The sequence below is a fragment of the Oncorhynchus kisutch genome, linkage group LG16 (assembly GCF_002021735.2).
Source record: "Oncorhynchus kisutch isolate 150728-3 linkage group LG16, Okis_V2, whole genome shotgun sequence".
NCBI lineage: Eukaryota > Metazoa > Chordata > Actinopteri > Salmoniformes > Salmonidae > Oncorhynchus > Oncorhynchus kisutch.
The window spans coordinates 48,719,283-48,739,730 of NC_034189.2; the positions used below are offsets into that span (position 1 = coordinate 48,719,283).

The window sequence follows — 20,448 nt, forward strand, 5'->3', positions numbered from 1 at the left end:
TGTTGAGTTCCCCTCTCTTCTCTTCCAAATTTAAAAAGTATCTACTGTTCTTTTCACCTTTTTCAAGCCATTGTTTTCTGGATCTTATAAGGCTCCTCTAGCCTTTTCCTCATACAATGTATCTAGTTGATTCTGTAAATCATTCAATTTAGCTTTCTCATTAAGATCAAGATGCTCAATCTTTGTGATATCAGCAATTGTCTTAAAGACTTCAGCTACCTCACATCTCCTTCTTAAAGCAAGCCGTTTTCCTTAAGTAATACAGGCTGAGCGGATTTTAAATTTCAGCAGTTCCCAATATTTCCCAAATTCTGCATTAGATGTAGCTAAACTCCAGTAAACAGAAATTAGATTCTTAATCACATTTTTCATCATGCAATAACAATGAGTTATTTAATTTCCAATAACCACCAGAGTATTTCTTATCATCATTACTGCACATTCTTACAGTCAACCATATGACTTTATGATCCGTCAGGACTGCAGGCAGTATTTTTACCTCTACAGTGTTGGGCTCAAGACTAGATGTTATCGCCCACAAGTCAATTATTGATTGTAGAGAACGATCTCTATTACTCCATGTGTATTGTTTCCCTCCAGGGTTTTAACTCTCCATATGTTAATTAGGTCCAGGCTTTGGCAGAACTTCACCAACTCGTTCACACCAATCTTAGGCCTATGGGGCAATCTATCAGTCTCATTAGAATAAACCATATTCAAATCTCCACCAATTATAATCTGAATGGATGGACTTCCTCTAGAAGTAAGTTATTTGGAGGACTAGAACAGTATCCATATACATTACACAACACAAATAATCTGTCCATGTGGTTGATGACCGCTACTAGCCCAATGTCCATTGGAGTCCATTTGAGTAAACAAAAATGTCCCTTTGAAATTGTGTGATAAAATTGCAACCCCAGCTGAATGATTAGTCCTGTGGGCCAAAAAAATGGCACTGACACACTGATTTTCCCAATAATTATAGTCCTCTTTGCATGAATGTATTTCTTGAATGAAAATCAACACCTGCGTTGCAGTCCTTACAAAACAAAAAAAAGCTTTTCTCTTCAACAGGTTTCGTATCCCCGTGGCATTGATTGACATAAACTTCAAGTCCTTATATAAAGAATAGAAAGAAAAATCAGATGCAATCTCAACTCTACCCTCTCTGTAAAAAGTTGCTTTGTGTATGTATTAACAGAAATCTTAACTTAACTTAAACAATAACACCACAATTCAAAACTAGAACCTTGTAAACCTACTGACAGAACAAATCACCCCGGTCGTATTTCTTTTCCGTCGGTGAAAAAGGCTCTGATTCCCCTGTAGTATCCACCTGTAGTAGTATCCACCCTTTCCTTGATTTCGGACCTGTTGTACAAGGCCACAATTTTGCCTTTGCTGCCTTGTCTGCTGCAGTCAGGTCCTAACCGAATCTAAATGTTATCTATCAGAAATGCGCTTTCGTTTGATTTCTTCCAAACAGCATCTCTCGCTGTGCGAAAAGCAAACTGGATGATGATCGAGCAGCTGATGTTGGCATCTTGCTTCTTCCCAATACGATGAGCGACATCCACAGCCATATCCGCAGCCGACGTGAGCAAAACATTTAAACGTGTTAACCCTCGCAAGGCTGCAGGCCCAGATGGCATCCCCAGCCGCCTCCTCAGAGAATGCCCAGACCAGCTGGCTGGTGTGTTTACGGGCATATTTAATCAATCCTTATCCCAGTCTGCTGTCCCCACATGCTTCAAGAGGGCCAGCATTGTTCCTGTTCCCAAGAAAGCTAAGGTAACTGAGCTAAATGACTACCGCCACGTAGCACTCACTTCCGTCATCATAAAGTGCTTTGAGAGACTAGTCAAGGACCATTTCACCTCCACCCTACCTGACACCCTAGACCCACTCCAATTTGCGTACCGCCCCAATAGGTCCACAGACGACGCAATCGCAATCACACTGCCCTAACCCATCTGGACAAAAGGAATACCTATGTGAGAATGCTGTTCATCGACTACAGCACAGCATTTAACCATAGTACCCTCCAAACTCGTCATCAAGCTCTGTGCAACTACGTCCTGGACTTCCTGATGGGCCACCCCCAGGTGGTGAGGGTAGGTAACAACATCTCCACCCGGCTGATCCTCAACACTGGGGCCCCACAAGGGTGCGTTCTCAGCCCTCTCCTGTACTCCCTGTTCACCCAGGACTATGTGGCCATGCACACCTCCAACTCAATAATCAGTGGTAGGCTTGATTACCAACAACGATGAGACAGCCTACAGGGAGGTGGTGAGGGCCCTCGGAGTGTGGTGTCAGGAAAATAACCTCACACTCAACGTCAACAAAACAAAGGAGATGATCGTGGACTTGGAGCACCCCCCTATCCACATCGACGAGACAGTAGTGGAGAGGGTAGAAAGTTCCTCGGCGTACACATCACGGACAAACTGAAATGGTTCAACCACACAGACAGCGTGGTGAAGAAGGCGTAGCAGCGCCTCTTCAACCTCAGGAGGCTGAAGAAATTTGCCTTGTCACCAAAAACACTCACAAACTTTTACAGATGCACAATCGAGAGTATCCTGTCGGGCTGTATCACCGCCTGGCAACTGCTCCGCCCACAAACGTAAGGTTCTCCAGAGGGTAGTGAGGTCTGCACAACGCATCACCGGGGGCAAACTACCTTCCCTCCAGGACACCTACACCACCCGATGTCACAGGAAGGCCAAAAAGATCATCAAGGACAACAACCACCTGAGCCACTGCCGGTTCACCCCGCTATCATCCAGAAGGCGAGGTCAGTACAGGTGCATCAAAGCAGGGACCATGAGACTGAAAAACAGCTTCTATCTCAAGGCCATCAGACTGTTAAACAGCCATCACTAACATTGAGTGGCTGCTGCCAACATACTGACTCAACTCCAGACATTTTAATAATGGAAAAATTGATGTAATAAATGTATCACTAGCCACTTTAAACAATGCCACTTCATATAATGTTTACATAGCCTACATTACTCATCTCATATGTATATACTGTACTCTATACCATCTACTGCATCTTGCTATCTTGATGTAATGTATCACTAGCCACTTTAAACAATGCCACTTTTATATGTTTACATATCCAACATTACTCATCTCATACAGTGGGGAGAACAAGTATTTGATAACCTGCAAAATCGGCAGTGTTTCCTACTTACAAAGCATGTAGAGGTCTGTAATTTTTATCATAGGTGCACTTCAACTGTGAGAGACGGAATCTAAAACAAAAATCCAGAAAATCACATTGTATGGTTTTTAAGTAATTAATTTGCATTTTATTGCATGACATAAGTATTTGATACATCAGAAAAGCAGAACTTAATATTTGGTACAGAAACCTTTGTTTGCAATTACAGAGATCATACGCTTCCTGTATTCTTGACCAGGTTTGCACACACTGCAGCAGGGATTTTGGCCCACTCCTCCATACAGACCTCCTCCAGATCCTTCAGGTTTCGGGGCTGTCGCTGGGCAATACGGACTTTCAGCTCCCTCCAAAGATTTTCTATTGGATTCAGGTCTGGAGACTGGCTACGCCACTCCAGGACCTTGAGATGCTTCTTACGGAGCCACTCCGTAGTTGCCCTGGCTGTGTGTTTTGGGTCGTTGTCATGCTGGAAGACCCAGCCACGACCCATCTTCAATGCTCTTACTGAGGGAAGGAGGTTGTTGGCCAAGATCTCGCGATACATGGCCCCATCCATCCTCCCCTCAATACGTTGCAATCCTCCTGTTCCCTTTGCAGAAAAGCATCCCCAAAGAATGATGTTTCCACCTCCATGCTTCACGGTTGGGATGGTGTTCTTGGGGTTGTACTCATCCTTCTTCTTCCTCCAAACATGGCGAGTGGAGTTTGACCAAAAAGCTCTATTTTTGTCTCATCAGACCACATGACCTTTTCCCATTCCTCCTCTGGATCATCCAGATGGTCATTGGCAAACTTCAGATGGGCCTGGACATGCGCTGGCTTGAGCAGTGGCACCTTGCGGGCGCTGCAGTGTGTTACCAATTGGTTTTCTTTGAGACTGTGGTCCCAGCTCTCTTCAGGTCATTGACCAGGTCCTACTGTGTAGTTCTGGGCTGATCCCTCACCTTCCTCATGATCATTGATGCCCCACGAGGTGAGATCTTGCATGGAGCCACAGACCGAGGGTGATTGACCGTCATCTTGAACTTCTTCCATTTTCTAATAATTGCGCCAACAGTTGCTGCCTTCTCACTAAGCTGCTTGCCTATTGTCCTGTAGCCCATCCCAGCCATGTGCAGGTCTACAATTTTATCCCTGATGTCCTTACACAGCCCTCCGGTCTTGGCCATTGTGGAGAGGTTGGAGTCTGTTTGATTGAGTGTGTGGACAGGTGTCTTTTATCCAAGTAACGAGTTCAAACAGGTGCAGTTAATACAGGTAATGAGTGGAGAACAGGAGGGATTCTTAAAGAAAAACTAACAGGTCTGTGAGAGCCGGAATTCTTACTGGTTAGTAGGTGATCAAATACTTATGTCATGCAATAAAAATGCAAATTAATTACTTAAAAATCATACATTGTGATTTTCTGGATTTTTGTTTTAGATTCCGTCTCTCACAGTTGAAGTGTACCTATGATAAAAAATTACAGACCTCTACATGCTTTGTAAATAGGAAAACCTGCAAAATCGTCAGTGTTTCAAATACTTGTTCTCCCCACTGTATGTATATACTGTACTCTATACCATCCACTGCATCTTGCCTATGCTGTTCTATACCATCACTCATTCATTTATTTTTTTATGTACATAATTTGATTCATTCCTTTACATTTGTGTGTGTAAGGTAATTGTTGTGAAATTGTTAGGTTAGATTACTCGTTGGATATTACTGCATTGTCGGAACAAGAAGCACAAGCATTTCGCTACACTCGCATTAACATCTGTTAATCAAATTTGATTTGATATCCATCGTGGAAGTCCGGTGCCACACGGTTACAGATATCTCTTACTGTGTTTAACAGTTTTGCTTCCGTCCCTCTTCTCACCACTACCTGGGCTCGAACCAGGGACCCTCTGCACACATCAACAACTGACACCCACGAAGCATTGTTACCCATCACTCCACAAAAGCCATGGCCCTTGCAGAACAAGTGGAACAACTACTTCAAGATCTCAGAGCGAGTGACGTCACCAATTGAAAAGGTATTAGCGCGCACCCTGCTAACTAGCTATCCATTTCACATCGGTTATACTCAACCACCCCTTTTGACCTCCTCCTTTTCCGCAGCAACCAGTGATCCGGGTCACGGCACCAATTTAACAGTATAGCTTCCGCCACTCTCCATGCCCCTACCTGGGCTCAAACCAGGGACCCTTTGCACACATCAACAACTGACACCCACGAAGCATTGTTACCCATCGCTCCACAAAAGCCACGGACCTTGCAGAAGAAGTGGAACAACTACTTCAAGGTCTCAGAGCAAGTAACGTCATCGATTGAAACGCTATTAGCGTGCACTGCACTAACTAGCTATCCATTTCACATCAGTTACATATGCGCTTCACATTCTCACCCTGGTCCTCCGGGACACCATAAAGCCGTAGCCCCCACCTTCTCCGGTATCGCTCTGCTTCCGATAAGCGCTCTTGCATGTCTGCGATGCAGTGCATTTCTCAGAAGTAGCAGTGTTTGCAAGTTTAAGCTCTTCGATACTATTGTATGCATGATTCAGAGGTCTCGAGGTCAATGATTTTTTATGTGTTTTCGCGTGTCATTTTCTCCAGACCATCGGCTCTTTTGTTTATCTTTGCAGAGACAGCATCGTTTATGTTGACCTGGAGTTCGCGCAAAGACAATTCTTTCTGTGACTTTTTGGGTGCGGGACTATTGACTGGATTTTCAGAATCAACCGAGTGTCCAGATTCCTCCATTTCAGGTGGCGTTTTTTCTCCGATGTATGAGTGTTCAGCTAGCAATTGCCTTCTCCTCCCTTTGATCTTTAGCACATTATTTTCTTCCATTTTTCCAAGTTTCAGATCAAATTAGCGGTCAAGTAAGCGTTGTTCTCTATTGTGTTTACTATAAGCCAAGTTCTATTACATTTATGTAAGTTTGAGAGGGATAAAAGTTAAGGTTACTCGGAGCAAGCTAAAATCTCATCTGCACTCGCCGCCATCTTCCAAAGACCCCTCCACTGAATTATACTTCGTATTTTGGCGAATTTAGAACAACATCCGGGAATCTTTTGATATACTAACTATATACTCAATTCACCTCACAAATAATATTGTAGTGAACCAGGCAGGGAGCAGGTCTCCAACCCTCGACCTTCTAGCCCGAAGTCCAGCGCGCTATCAACTGTGCCGCAAATGTATGCTCAAGCGACAAAGTCAATATCCGAGTTTATAAACCCAGGTTCGTTACACTATGGTTAGTATGAGTATTCGAACACAGCTAAAGTTTCAACCTAGCGTTTAAACCGGGTGCAACCCGGATACAGACGGTCCATGATCGGGGTCGTCACTAGTTACCACAGCTACAAAGTCATAAACCCCGCCTATTTCTAACATGTATTTTCTTTCAAATGTGATGATTATAAATCTAACCACACCGTTAACCATATCCCTAAACTTAAATTAAAAAAAAAGAACATTTTTGTTTTCATGAATTATTACAATATAGAAATGGGTATTTTTGTGGCTGTGGTAGATACCTTTGAAAATAACGTGCGGGACTTCTTGGACGCAGTATCCAGTTCTCCATAGTGGCTTCACAGCGGTATGAACTAGCCACATACCTGTTAGCTAGCATGGCTCATTTTAACCTAATGAATTAAAGTATCTTTACAAACTATCAACAATAACAATATGTCTAGGCTGACGCTCATCAGTACATGTTTATATCTGTGTCTGACGCGCACTGTGTTCTCCGGAACAGGTAAAAACCCATGCCTATGAATAACAACTTGACGGGATGGGATGAACTCGGCTAGCAATGGTTCTTACAGGACTTGGCACACGTGTTTTTGGGGAGTTTCTTCTATTCTTCTCTGCAGATCCTGTCAAGCTCTGTCAGGTTGGATGGGGAGTGTCGCTGCACAGCTATTTTCAGGTCTCTCCAGAGATGTTTGATCGGGTTCAAGTCTGGGCCACTCAAGGACATTTAGAGACTTGTCCTGAAGCCACTCATGCATTGTCTTGGCTGTGTGCCCAAGTCAGGTCCTGAGTGCACTGGAGCAGGTTTTCATCAAGAATCTCTCTGTACTTTGCTCCGTTTATCTTTCCCTTGATCCTGAGAAGTCTCCCAGTCCCTGCCGCTGGAAAAATATCCCCACTGCATGATGCTGCCACCACCATTCTTTACCGTACGGATGATGGCAGCTTTCCTCCAGACGTGACACTTGGCAGTCAGACCAAAGAGTTCAATCTTGGTTTCATCAGACCAGAGAATCTTGTTTGATCAGTCGTGCAATGTTTTTGTACAATTCCAATTTGGCTTTTACTCAAGACATTGTGCTTATTAAGGAAGTTTAGAACTCTTGCATTTATAATAATACAGAAAACCTTCCCCAGGTTACTGTTCACACAAATGCCTCTAATTGTTAGGCTCAAATTTGTCTCCGTTATTATAGATTGGAGTTATGAGTTATGTCAGGGAAATAACCTACACTCAGGATCATATTAAACTTTTAATATAGCCAATTTCAATTTTGCACTAGCGAATTTGAGCATCTCATTTAGGGTGCCATCAGGTCCGCATGCTTTTTTAAATTTGAGGGCCTGAAGTTTCTTTTAGAGCTCCTGGTCAGTAATTGGGGAGTCCAATGGATTTTGATTGTCCTTTATAGCTTCTCATGAATCTGGCATTGTTCTGCGCTTGTGTCAATTTGAACGGTGTTGTAGAGTGTTTGTTTTAAAATGGGTTGTCCATATGTCACCATTTTGTTTCGCTAATTCCTCAGGTTTTTATTTATTTTGTATTTTTTACAATTTTGCCAGAAGTTGTTTGTGTTTATGGACTCGTCAATTAGTGTCAGCTGCTTGCTGTTGTGCTGTGCTTTTTTGGTTCTGAGTGTACATTTATAGAGTTTTAAAGTCTCACAGTAATGAAGGCGTAATTCACCATTATTTGGGTCTCTGTGCCTTTGGTTGGATAGTGTTCTAAGTTTTTTTCCTAATAATTTTACAATCTGCATCAAACCAGTTGTCATCTGTGGTCTTTTTTGTTTAGTTTATCAAATTCAGTTATTCTTTTGCCTGAATATATATATATATATATATATATATATATATATATTATACAGTTGAAGTCGGAAGTTTACATACACCGTAGGCCAAATACATTTAAACTCAGTTTCACAATTCCTGACATTTAATCCTAATAAAAATGTACTGTCTTAGGTCAGTTAAAATCACCACTTTATTTTAAGAATGTGAAATGTCAGAATAATAGTAGAGAGAATGATTTATTTCAGCTTTTGTTTCTTTCATCACATTCCCAGTGCGTCAGAAGTTTACATATACACAATTCATATTTGGTAGCATTGCCTTTAAATTGTTTAACTTGGGTCAAACGTTTTGGGTAGCTTTCCACAACAAGTTGGGTGAATTTTGGCCCATTACTCCTGACAGAGAGCTGGTGTAACTGAGTCATGTTTGAAGGCTTCCTTGCTCGCACACGCTTTTTCAGTTCTGCCCACACATTTTCTATAAGATTGAGGTCAGGGCTTTGTGATGGCCACTCCAATACCTTGATTTTGTTGTCCAATTTTGTTGTCCAACTTTGGAAGTATGCTTGGAGTCATTGTCCATTTGGAAGACCCATTTGCGACCAAGCTTTAACTTCCTGACTGATGTCTTGAGATGTTGCTTCAATATATCCACATATTTTTCCTACCTCATGTTGCCATCTATTTTGTGAAGTGCACCAGTCCCTCCTGCAGAAATTCCCCTCCACAACATGATGCTGCCGCCCCCGTGCTTCACGGTTGGGATGGTGTTCTTCAGCTTGCAAGTCTCCTTTTTCCTCCAAACATAACGATGGTCATTATGGCCAAACAGTTCTATTTTTGTTTCATCAGACCAGAGGGCATTTCTCCAAAAAGTTCGATCTTTGTCCCCATGTGCAGTTGCAAACCGTAGTCTGGCTTTTTTATGGCGGTTTTGAAGCAGTGGCTTCTTCCTTGCTGAGCGGCCTTTCAGGTTATGTCGATATAAGACTTGTTTTACTGTGGATATAGATACTTTTGTACCTGTTTCTTCCAGCATCTTCACAAGGTTCTTTGCTGTTGTTCTGGGATTGATTTGCACATACCAAAGTACGTTAATTTCTAGGAGACAGAAGTGTCACCTTCCTGAGCGGTATGACGGCTGCGTGTTCCCATTTTGTTTATACTTGCGTACTATTGTTTGTACTGATGAACGTCGTACCTTCAGGTGTTTGGAAATTGCTCCCAAGGATGAACCAGACTACAATTGTTTTTCTGAGGTCTTGGCCGATTTCTTTTGATTTTCCCATGATGTCAAACAAAGAGGCACTGAGTTTGAAGGTAGGCCTTGAAATACATCCACAAGTACACCTCCAGTTGACTCAAATGATGTCAATTAGCCTATCAGAAGCTTCTAAAGCCATGACATAATTTTCTGTATTTTTCCAAGCTGTTTAAAGGCACAGTCAACTTAGTATATGTAAACCTTTGACCCACGGAATTGTGATACAGTGAATTATAAGTGAAATAATCTGTCTATAAACAATTGTTGGAAAAATTACTTGTGTCATGCACGAAGTAGATGTCCTAACTGACTTCCCAAAATTATAGTTTGTTAACAAGAAATTTGTGGAGTGGTTGAAAAATGAGTTTTAATGGCTCCAACCTAAGTGTATATAAACTTCCGACTTCAACTGTATATGTGTGTGTGTGTATAAGATAATGTACCATATATGAACGCTATGTGCACTGCAACTTCAAGTTAGAAGCGCAGCCGCCGAGTGGGATTCATATCAAAGAAAGAAGCATCTGAAATCATAAACAACATTATGGAGGGATGGACAATAGCTTTAACACGCTCTTCCTATTGATTTTCAACATGGAAAGTCAGAATGATTTTAAACAACGTCTATGTGGTTTTCGTTGAGAAATAAGGACCGCACCATTCTTATTCCTACTTCTAAAAACCTGTTTTCACTTTGTCAATATTGGGTAATGTGTGTAGATATAATATACAAATATTTCAGCAATTTTCGAATAAGGCTGGCTGCAAAGAAAATTTGAGGAAATGGGAAGGGGTCTGAATACTTTTCGAATACACTGTACCCCCCACAAGAGGAATTGTTGGCATAAAAGGTGAAGGTTTATATTTCACTTTAACAGGTTACATATTTTTACCCTAACCATAACGTGTTTCCCTGGATACATTTTTCCGATCAGCATAATCGTAAAGTGGGAGGTGAGCTCGTGTTGAAACCAGAGTCCACAGTGACTGACCCCATCACAAGCATCACATGGAAGCATGGGAAGAACAAGGTGGCAGATTGGGACAAGGTTTTGGTTGTCTGGATATCTATGCTCCATTCCTAAACCGCGCAACCCTGGGCAATACTACTGGAGAGCTGAGAATAAGTGGATTGATGAATACAGACACTGGAGTTTATTCTGTGGAGTTCAACAGTAAATTGCTTAACAAGACATATACATTATCTGTTTTCAGTAAGTGTTTCTGTGTATGTGTGTGTGTACATGCGTGTGTGTGTGGCGGGCACAAAACAGCAGGCTTTGCAACGCCTTACAAGCACTTTCCTCTATTTACAGAGGCAGTCCCCAAACCCACAATCACTTCTTTCTGTTACTCCAACAAAATCTCCTGCACTCTGACCTGTGAGAGCGACACCACTGATGCTGAACCAGTCACCTACAGCTGGAAAGTGGGGGAGGGGGCGTGAGAGGTCGTAGGAAAATGGCTGATTGTCTCTAAGAGCGACAAGGGCCAATCAACCAACAGTTACAAGTTCATCTGCAAGATGAAGAACTCTACTGGAGAAGAGGAAGTCAGTGATCCAGTTGGAGAGGTGTTTGGTTCAGGTGAGTGGACACTCATAAGTGTGCTACAGTCTTATGTTTTGGTATGTTAGTAACACTGCTAGTGTTGTAGGACATTTTTAATGCTGTGTTGAATTCATGATACATTTCTTTCAACATATCAATACAGAATGCGTTTTCATTTCAGAGCCTTCTGAAGTCGGTGATAGTGGGATTGTTGTTGGTGTTGTCGTTATCATTGTAGCGCTTGTTGCCATTGTCATAACAAGTAAGAACAGCACATCTATAGTAACAGATCACTGCAGATCTGACATAACAGATTGACATAACAGCAGCTACAACAGCTATACCCCCTGAAGGGGATACATGTTCTACCTGTATTTACAGTAGTGTTCAGTTGTGCAGGTACTGTGTGCCGGTTGTTTATTGGTGCTCTCAGAAAAGATGGCTTCTAATTGCAACTTAAGCATGTAATTGTCGGTGAAGTCATACTCAATAGCTGAAAGAATATTAATGCATATTTGTACATTGAGGTTATAAATATTTGTATTTTTACTCCCCAGTTTGGTTGCTGCTTCACCAAAATGTTAGACAATGTGATTTCATTTAAACGCTTTAAGCATCTTAATAATGTCTTCAATTTGTCTCTTTTTCATCTCAGGATATCCCCAAGACAGCTGGATTGACCTTTTGAGCAAGGCTTTTTGTGGATTGTGTGGTAAGTGTTACCTTAACTAGACTGGTCCATATTCAACCTGCTGACAGGGTCCCCAAAGTAATACAAACACAACATTATTCATGTACTGTACTATATACACATACTTCCATGCACTGCACACGTTTCCTCACAGCACAGGACCGATGTGTTGTTTTTGTCCCATTCCAGAAATCCAGAAACCTGTTTTAATTTCATTAGGAACCTTTGCCCACTGTGTGTGTGTGCAGTGGTGGAAAAAGTACTCAATTGTCATACTTGAGTAAAACTAAAGATACCTTAATAGAAAATGATGTCCAAACAAACACGAATGCCACTCAGTAAATTAGTACTTGAGTAAAAGTCTAAAAGTATCTGGTTTTAAATGTACTTAAGTACAGTGGTGGAAAAAGTACTGAATTGTCATACTTGAGTAAAAGTAAAAGCTATACATCAAATTCCTTCTATGAAGCAAACCAGACCAGACAACAGAGTTTTCTCAGTTTTCAACACTGAGACATCATTTACAAATGCAGTATTTGTGTTTAGTGAGTCCGCCAGATCAGAGGCAGTAGGAATGACAATGCATTATATTGATAGGTGTGTGGATTGGACCATATTGTTGTCATGGCTGAGCATTCGAAATGTAATGAGTACTTTTGGGTGTCAGGGAAAATGTATGGAGTAAAAAGTACATTATTTTATTTTTGAATGTAGTGAAGTAAAAGTAAAAGTTGTCAAAAATATAAATAGTAAAGTACAGATACCCCCCCCCCCCCAAATTAAGAAACGTTTGAAGAATGAAGAAGAAAATAAATAGAAGAAATTGTGTGTGAGAGAGAGTGCGACTGCACAGCAGTAGTCTCATCATAACTTTCTGCAAACTTAAAGGGAAAATATATCCTAAATTCAAGGAACCTTTTCTAAACCAATGTTGAGGACCGTAAGGGAGAAGATAAGGAGCATTAACTGTTATTATAAGCAATTTGTATGTTACTTTGATAATGATAATTGTTTATAATAATAATAATAATAGGCCTTTAATTTGTTACATTCACTGCTAAAATGGGCTAAAGTTGACCGCCAGGAAATTTTAATTTAAAAAAAATCATCAGCGACTTCGCGAATGGTGGTCCTCAAGCTGTTGTCGATGATCTGGTGTTTCCAGTGCTGCCAAATCATTTTCAGGGGAAGTTGCTAGAGGCAGGTCGATTTGTTGCTAAAAGTTGCTAAATGACGTTGTGATGTCATTGCGTGATGACGTAATAACGTAACACTGCGTCATTACTTAGAATACACAATAACGTTACTCATATTGACTGGCCATCTCTGCGAAAAATATGATTTTACATTTGTTAGTTTAGATTTGTTTGCTTATTATCATATATTTTTATTTGTAAAAGTAATATAGTTAACATGCTACCTAACTGATCAACAATTATAGGTACAAGCTAATAACAAGGTATATATGCTATCTTATTGAACAAGCAACTTATCTCAAATAATGATGTCTGCACTAGGCATCTCTCTCCAGGTTGTTGTGCTGCTAAGCAGGCTAGCTGCTCAATGGTTTCCTCCAGATATTGCCACTGTTCTCGCATACACTGCAGTACACACTGCCACCATCAGCTGTGTGTCTCCGCCAGTTCCAGAAAGTCCACTCCTTGCATACGTACTGAAAATATGACGAATCTTAGATTGGCAAGGAAATCCTCTTCATCTTCACTGTCCAACTGCATTGTCACGGAGCTGGAACCAGCAGTAGAGGATGGAGTGGCCTTAAAGCTGTATGCTGCTGTGGTGCCAAACTGCTGCAGAACTTTACTTGGTAGTTTATATGCTGGTAACAGGTATCACCAGCCAGCTTCAGTCCATACCGCACCAGGAGTATGGAGTTGAGAGTGTGCAGTGACACTATTTCTTAACTTTGACTTGACCACACTCATTTGGCTGAACAGCCGTTCAACCTCCGCATTTGAGTGTGGAGAGAACAGAGAGTGCAGCTTCAAATGGATTTGACCCGGAAGAGTCCGTGTAGTTATTGACTTCAGTCCAAAACTCGACTGTATTTTCCGTTGAGTCCCACCTAAACAGATGGATGTTTCTCCATTGGGAAACAATTTAATCTTGTTTGGGGCTGGTATCCCAGTAGCTCAGCTACTTTAATCATTTCAGTGGTGCCTTTATTGTGCTTTAGTGTTTCCTTAACACTGAACAAGGCCATGTGTCACAAGGCTTCAAGGTTGTTTGGGAGCCTTGCTTGCAGCTCCTTGCTTAAAGCAACAATGTAGTTGATGCACTGTCTCCGAATTACCTTTTTGTCCTCTGGCGCAAGACTGAGTTGGTACACCGTGCTCTCTAAAAGGTACCCAAGGTATGGTAATGGACTGAGATGTCCATCAATGGCATCCTTCAGGACATCCATTTTTGCCATAGGGTTGACTACTCTGCTGCAAATTGATGTTAAGAGGTGTACCAGATTGTCCAAAAGCTTGACAGGTTCTGTTTGCTCTCCCTCAAATGACTTCACTGCAACTTGTATGTCAGACAGGATTGATTTCAAGAATGAAGAATGTCAGGTAGACATAGTTGGTCTTGTCCATGTACGTGGCGTGGAGCACATCCACCATGTAGCAATGCTCACTGGCCTTGCTGACCTCAAAGTGGAGTTTCAGTTCTTCCCACTGGCTCAATCGATAGCCAACGTGTGACACACACTTTGGTGATCTGCAGGCGTTTCTGGCCACAATTAATGGTAACATACACTGCTTTGTACGCCTCGTGCCGTTTTGGGGAAATGGAAAACCAGTTGTAGGTTTCCCTGATTAAGTACTCAACACTCCTAGGGATAGTTTCTTTGGATGCTGCACTGACAGCCAATTGTAAAGAATGGCACACACAGCGGATGAGTACCGAATTGGGCAATGCACATTCTTCCTTTAAAATCTTGTGCACCCTGTTGTGCACCCCAGTCATCACAGACACATTATCAGGGCCAATACCCTGAACATTCTCTTTTTTAAGGTTACACTTCTCAAGAAACTCAACTACTGCCTTTACTATTGATCTGGCATCACCCCCCTCCAATTCAACCAGCCTGCGAAATGTGGTCACAACGGTTATTTTTTTAGCACTGAAATACCGAATCACCACACCCAGGTATTTCGAGACACTGACATCAGTAGACTCATCCAAAAGGAGACTGAACTTCTCATCCCCCACATCTGATGATACCCTTTTGAGAAAACAAGGAGCCAGTACTCCCCTAATCATTTCTGTGCACTTGGTGCGGTGCATTTTGGTAGATTGTTGCTGCCACAGAATCTGAAAAGGCAGCTTTGCAAGCCATACCTAAATGGTTGCATGCTAGCATCTAACAATGCTCCGCAATGGCCATTACCATAGTAGCTTCTGCCCTTTTGTAGTTATCCACTTTCTTAACCAACTGTGGTAATGTAGACTGCTTTGTGGGGTTGTACTGTTTTGATTGATTTATATATGCTTTGCTGTAGCACAATGTTTTTTTGATGTCATACATTTTTGCAGGCATGTCTGATTTTCAGTACTGTCCGGGTTGCGTCAATTCGAATCTGGTATCAGGATAAGTATGACACTGAGTCACCGATTGTATGCTATATATTTTTTATTAGCTAAGCAATAAGTGGTAAATGCAATTCTCGCAGGGCAAACAGAGAACTGACTTGTTCTTGACAAAGATATTATAAATATACTCTGACAGAGGTAGTTCCTGCTTCCGAGCCGGCCTGTCACAGAGTAGAGACTGGGCGTGGTTTATACTCACCCAGCCTATCGTTGATTGTTGGCGCAGAAGCTGGTCCCAGCCCCCTAAGCGCTTCAGTGGTCAGTCGCTGTAGCTGTGTAGAATATACAGTTATCAGGCACCTGGCTCCTGTTATCTAACAAAAGACCATTTGTTCTCGCAACACTACGTTCTGAATGTGCCCCCCCCAACTCATTGCACAGTTCCTGTCTTCATGTTATTCTGTATTTTTCCATCATGAGAAAGGCCCATGGCCCTGAAACTGTTAACAATGTTTGAAGTCAGCTATGTTGCATATTTGTGGCAATTTGTTGCTAGGTGCTGCTGTTTGAAAAAGAAAGTTGCCAGGGTAGTTCGAAAAGTTTCTAAATCTAACAACAAAATTGCTAAATTGGCATCACTGGGTGTTTCCTGGAACGGAAAATGTTGGGAACTGCTGTTCTAGAGATTACTCCATTAATCAGAATAAAAACAATCAGCCCACTAACCAGTGTAATTTCGTCAACAATAAACTATGACGGAAAATACTTGTCAACTACCTATTTTTCCTGACTAAAACTACGACGATAACGAGACACGATGCCCTTTGGAAAAAAACAAGAACTATTACAAATTACTTTAATGTTAGTCTACGAAAATGTGACAAGAATTCCCCATGAGACTAATGGACATTCAATTTGACTTGAAACTCATTTTCATCTGTTTTGTCCATGTCACGATTGTCGTATGGGGACCAAAGCGCAGCGTGGTTAGAATACATTCTTCTTTATTCAATGAAGAACACGAAGAACACTTAAACAACAAAACGACCGTGACCGCTATATAAACAATGTGCTAACGTATAACATAGAAAATAACCCACGAAATATTTTTAAAAAGATGGCTGCCTAAATATGGTTCCCAATCAGAGACAACAATAAACATCTGCCTCTAATTGAGAACCACTCTAGGCAACCATAGACCTACGTAAACACCTAGATGGAAACAACCCCATAAATCTACAAAACCCCTAGACAGTACAAACACCCTAGATGAGACAAAAAAAACACACATATCACCCATGTCACACCCTGACCTAACCAAAATAATAAAGAAAACAAAGAATACTAAGGTCAGGGCGTGACAGTCCAATCATAAGCATGCATGCAGAATATGTCATACAATCCTCTCGTTGGCAGAATTTACATCTTTCAGTTGCGGGATCTGAATGAGCTGATCTGTACGGCTCTCCTACACAGCTCCCAGGCGGTAGCCTAAATATATACATGATTTTATAGAAAATAATGCACTGACTATTATGTGACTGAAATGGCTGTGGCTAAGGGAGTGGAAGCCATTATGTGCCTGATGGAAGTTAAGTTAGATGTTTGTATGAACTTTTTAATAAAACAAAAGAAAGTTACAATGACTAAATTAGGACTAGGATCGTCCAGTAGCCTGATAATAACTCAAACTAAGGATGATATTACTAATATGGGCCTAAGATTAAAATGTATTTTAGTCATAAAGACTAAAACTATATCTAAAATGGGTGACAAAATGAACACGGGTAGTAACACTAACACACCTTTTACATGGTACGTCTATGGGGACATTTTGACCATGCAGATATGTGGAGATGCTGTCAGAAATGTGTTTGTCATATTATTAGTGGTGGCATTTATTTGAAGAACATGTTTTAGTGACGTCTACATACAGTATGAGAAGGTGATTACTAATGTGAGTTTAAAGTTAGCAGTGTGTGGACCAGTGTATATATAAAATGTGTATTATGCTGTTGGAAAATGTGCTGTGATGAGTAACCCCCCTCTTGATACACATGCCACCACTGCTGAAAACAATCCTAGGGGAAACACTGCTGTAAAAGACTGATTCTTAAAAGTTCAACATAATATGCTGTTTCTTTCAAAGTATCTGATTAGAGAACATTTGTCCTTCTGTTCTCATTAGCAGCTGAAGTCAGCAGATCCAACAGTCCTAAAGATGAGTCAAAGCCTGATGGTAAGAAACAGTGGCATTCACCTGGAATTCTGCCATCTACTATGTTGTTTACCTTGAGGATTGTTAGAGCAAGTTTGTGGACCAGAAAAGACCAACTAGGAAATCCCTGTACGTTTAATTGTTGTAGGGTATGAGGGTGTGAAGGGAGAGCAGGGATGTGTGTGTATGCAGTAGCGTGCTCACCTGCATGTGTGCGCTTGCGTGTGTGTATGATTAAGTCCAACTCTTCTGTTGTGTTTCTTGCCAGAAGCCAACCTGATGATGGAGTAGAAAGACCACCAGTAAAGAATCCAGTGTTTTAGGATGGTAAGTAAGAGTCTGAGAAAGACACCAACCACAACATTTATTAAGAAATCATTAGGAAGTGGTCACATTGTTATTATGTTTGATGATCAACATGTGGTATTTTTTATTTTAATTTGGATACAAAGAACAAGTCAGATTGGTGCTGGAATTCTTAAAGGAAAGGAAGAACACCTGTTGTTGCATTTATAACATAAGAACAATAGTTTTTCCAGACCATGTGACCTGACCAGGAACAACTCCTGGCCCTAGTCATTAGTAATGTTTTGTCTCATGAGCTCTTTCCTCTGTTGCTTCCTTCCAGCTGGTGGTCTTCCTGGTGGGGTAACTGAGGAGCAGAAACATGAGGTTTGAAGGCTCTCAGTACATGACTCCATATCTGTTACATTGAGACAAACGACCAAGAAGAGAGAAACATGTTTGAACTGTTGGAGATGTTTTTAATGAAATGTCAAATGAGGGAAAACAAGCAAACGTTGCACATATTAACTTGCATTCAATCAGATGAAGTACAAAGCTACAAAAGTATTGGGACAGAGTCATTTATGCCCCCCCCAGGCAAGGTATACTGTAGGGAGAGAGTATTGGTTGAGAGGAACCAGGCCTGAGAGGTAGAGCTCATTCTCATCTGCCTTGTAAAGAGAGAGAGCTCTGCAGTACTGAGATGTTTTATTACTAAGAGAGCTCTGCAGTACTGAGATGTGTATTACTAAGAGAGAGCTCTGCAGTACTGAGATGTTTTATTACTAAGAGAGAGCTCTGCAGTACTGAGATGTTTTATTACTAAGAGAGAGCTCTGCAGTTCTGAGATGTTCTATTACTAAGAGAGAGCTCTGCAGTACTGAGATGTTTTATTACTAAGAGAGAGCTCTGCAGTACTGAGATGTTTTATTACTAAGAGAGAGCTCTGCAGTACTGAGATGTTTTATTACTAAGAGAGAGCTCTGCAGTACTGAGATGTTTTATTATTGAGAGAGCTCTGCAGTTCTGAGATGTTCTATTACTAAGAGAGAGCTCTGCAGTACTGAGATGTTTTATTACTAAGAGAGAGCTCTGCAGTACTGAGATGTTTTATTACTAAGAGAGAGCTCTGCAGTACTGAGATGTTTTATTACTAAGAGAGAGCTCTGCAGTACTGAGATGTTTTATTACTAAGAGAGAGCTCTGTAGTACTGAGATGTTTTATTACTAAGAGAGAGCTCTACAGTACTGAGATGTTTTATTACTAAGAGAGAGCTCTGTAGTACTGAGATGTTTTATTACTAAGAGAGAGCTCTGCAGTACTGAGATGTTTTATTACTAAGAGAGAGCTCTACAGTACTGAGATGTTTTATTACTAAGAGAGAGCTCTACAGTACTGAGATGTTTTATTACTAAGAGAGAGCTCTACAGTACTGAGATGTTTTATTACTAAGAGAGAGCTCTACAGTACTGAGATGTTTTATTACTAAGAGAGAGCTCTGCAGTACTGAGATGTTTTATTACTAAGAGAGAGCTCTACAGTACTGAGATGTTTTATTACTAAGAGAGAGCTCTGCAGTACTGAGATGTTTTATTACTAAGAGAGAGCTCTGCAGTACTGAGATGTTTTATTACAAAGAGAGAGCTCTGCAGTACTGAGATGTTTTATTACTAAGAGAGAGCTCTACAGTACTGAGATGTTTTATTACTAAGAGAGAGCTCTGCAGTACTGAGATGTTTTATTACTAAGAGAGACCTCTGCAGTACTGAGATGTTTTATTACAAAGAGAGAGCTCTGCAGTACTGAGATGTTTTATTACTAAGAGAGAGCTCTACAGTACTGAGATGTTTTATTACTAAGAGAGAGCTCTGCAGTAAGATGTTTTATTACTAAGAGAGAGCTCTGCAGTACTGAGATGTTTTATTACTAAGAGAGAGCTCTGCAGTACTGAGATGTTTTATTACTAAGAGAGAGCTCTACAGTACTGAGATGTTTTATTACTAAGAGAGAGCTCTACAGTACTGAGATGTTTTATTACTAAGAGAGAGCTCTACAGTACTGAGATGTTTTATTACTAAGAGAGAGCTCTACAGTACTGAGATGTTTTATTACTAAGAGAGAGCTCTACAGTACTGAGATGTTTTATTACTAAGAGAGAGCTCTGCAGTACTGAGATGTTTTATTACTAAGAGAGAGCTCTACAGTACTGAGATGTTTTATTACTAAGAGAGAGCTCTACAGTACTGAGATGTTTTATTACTAAGAGAGAGCTCTACAGTACTGAGATGTTTTATTACTAAGAGAGAGCTCTGCAGTACTGAGATGTTTTATTACTAAGAGAGAGCTCTACAGTACTGAGATGTTTTATTACTAAGAGAGAGCTCTACAGTACTGAGATGTTTTATTACTAAGAGAGAGCTCTACAGTACTGAGATGTTTTATTACTAAGAGAGAGCTCTGCAGTACTGAGATGTTTTATTACTAAGAGAGAGCTCTGCAGTACTGAGATGTTTTATTACAAAGAGAGAGCTCTGCAGTACTGAGATGTTTTATTACTAAGAGAGAGCTCTACAGTACTGAGATGTTTTATTACTAAGAGAGAGCTCTGCAGTACTGAGATGTTTTATTACTAAGAGAGACCTCTGCAGTACTG

At 41.0% G+C, this 20,448-nt stretch overlaps 1 pseudogene; it reads left to right on the top strand.

Annotated features, from left to right (window-relative positions):
* The first annotated feature begins 1,648 nt into the window (after positions 1-1,648).
* LOC109880656 (uncharacterized) lies at positions 1,649-18,553 on the top strand (annotated as a pseudogene).
* Positions 18,554-20,448: the final 1,895 nt, after the last annotated feature.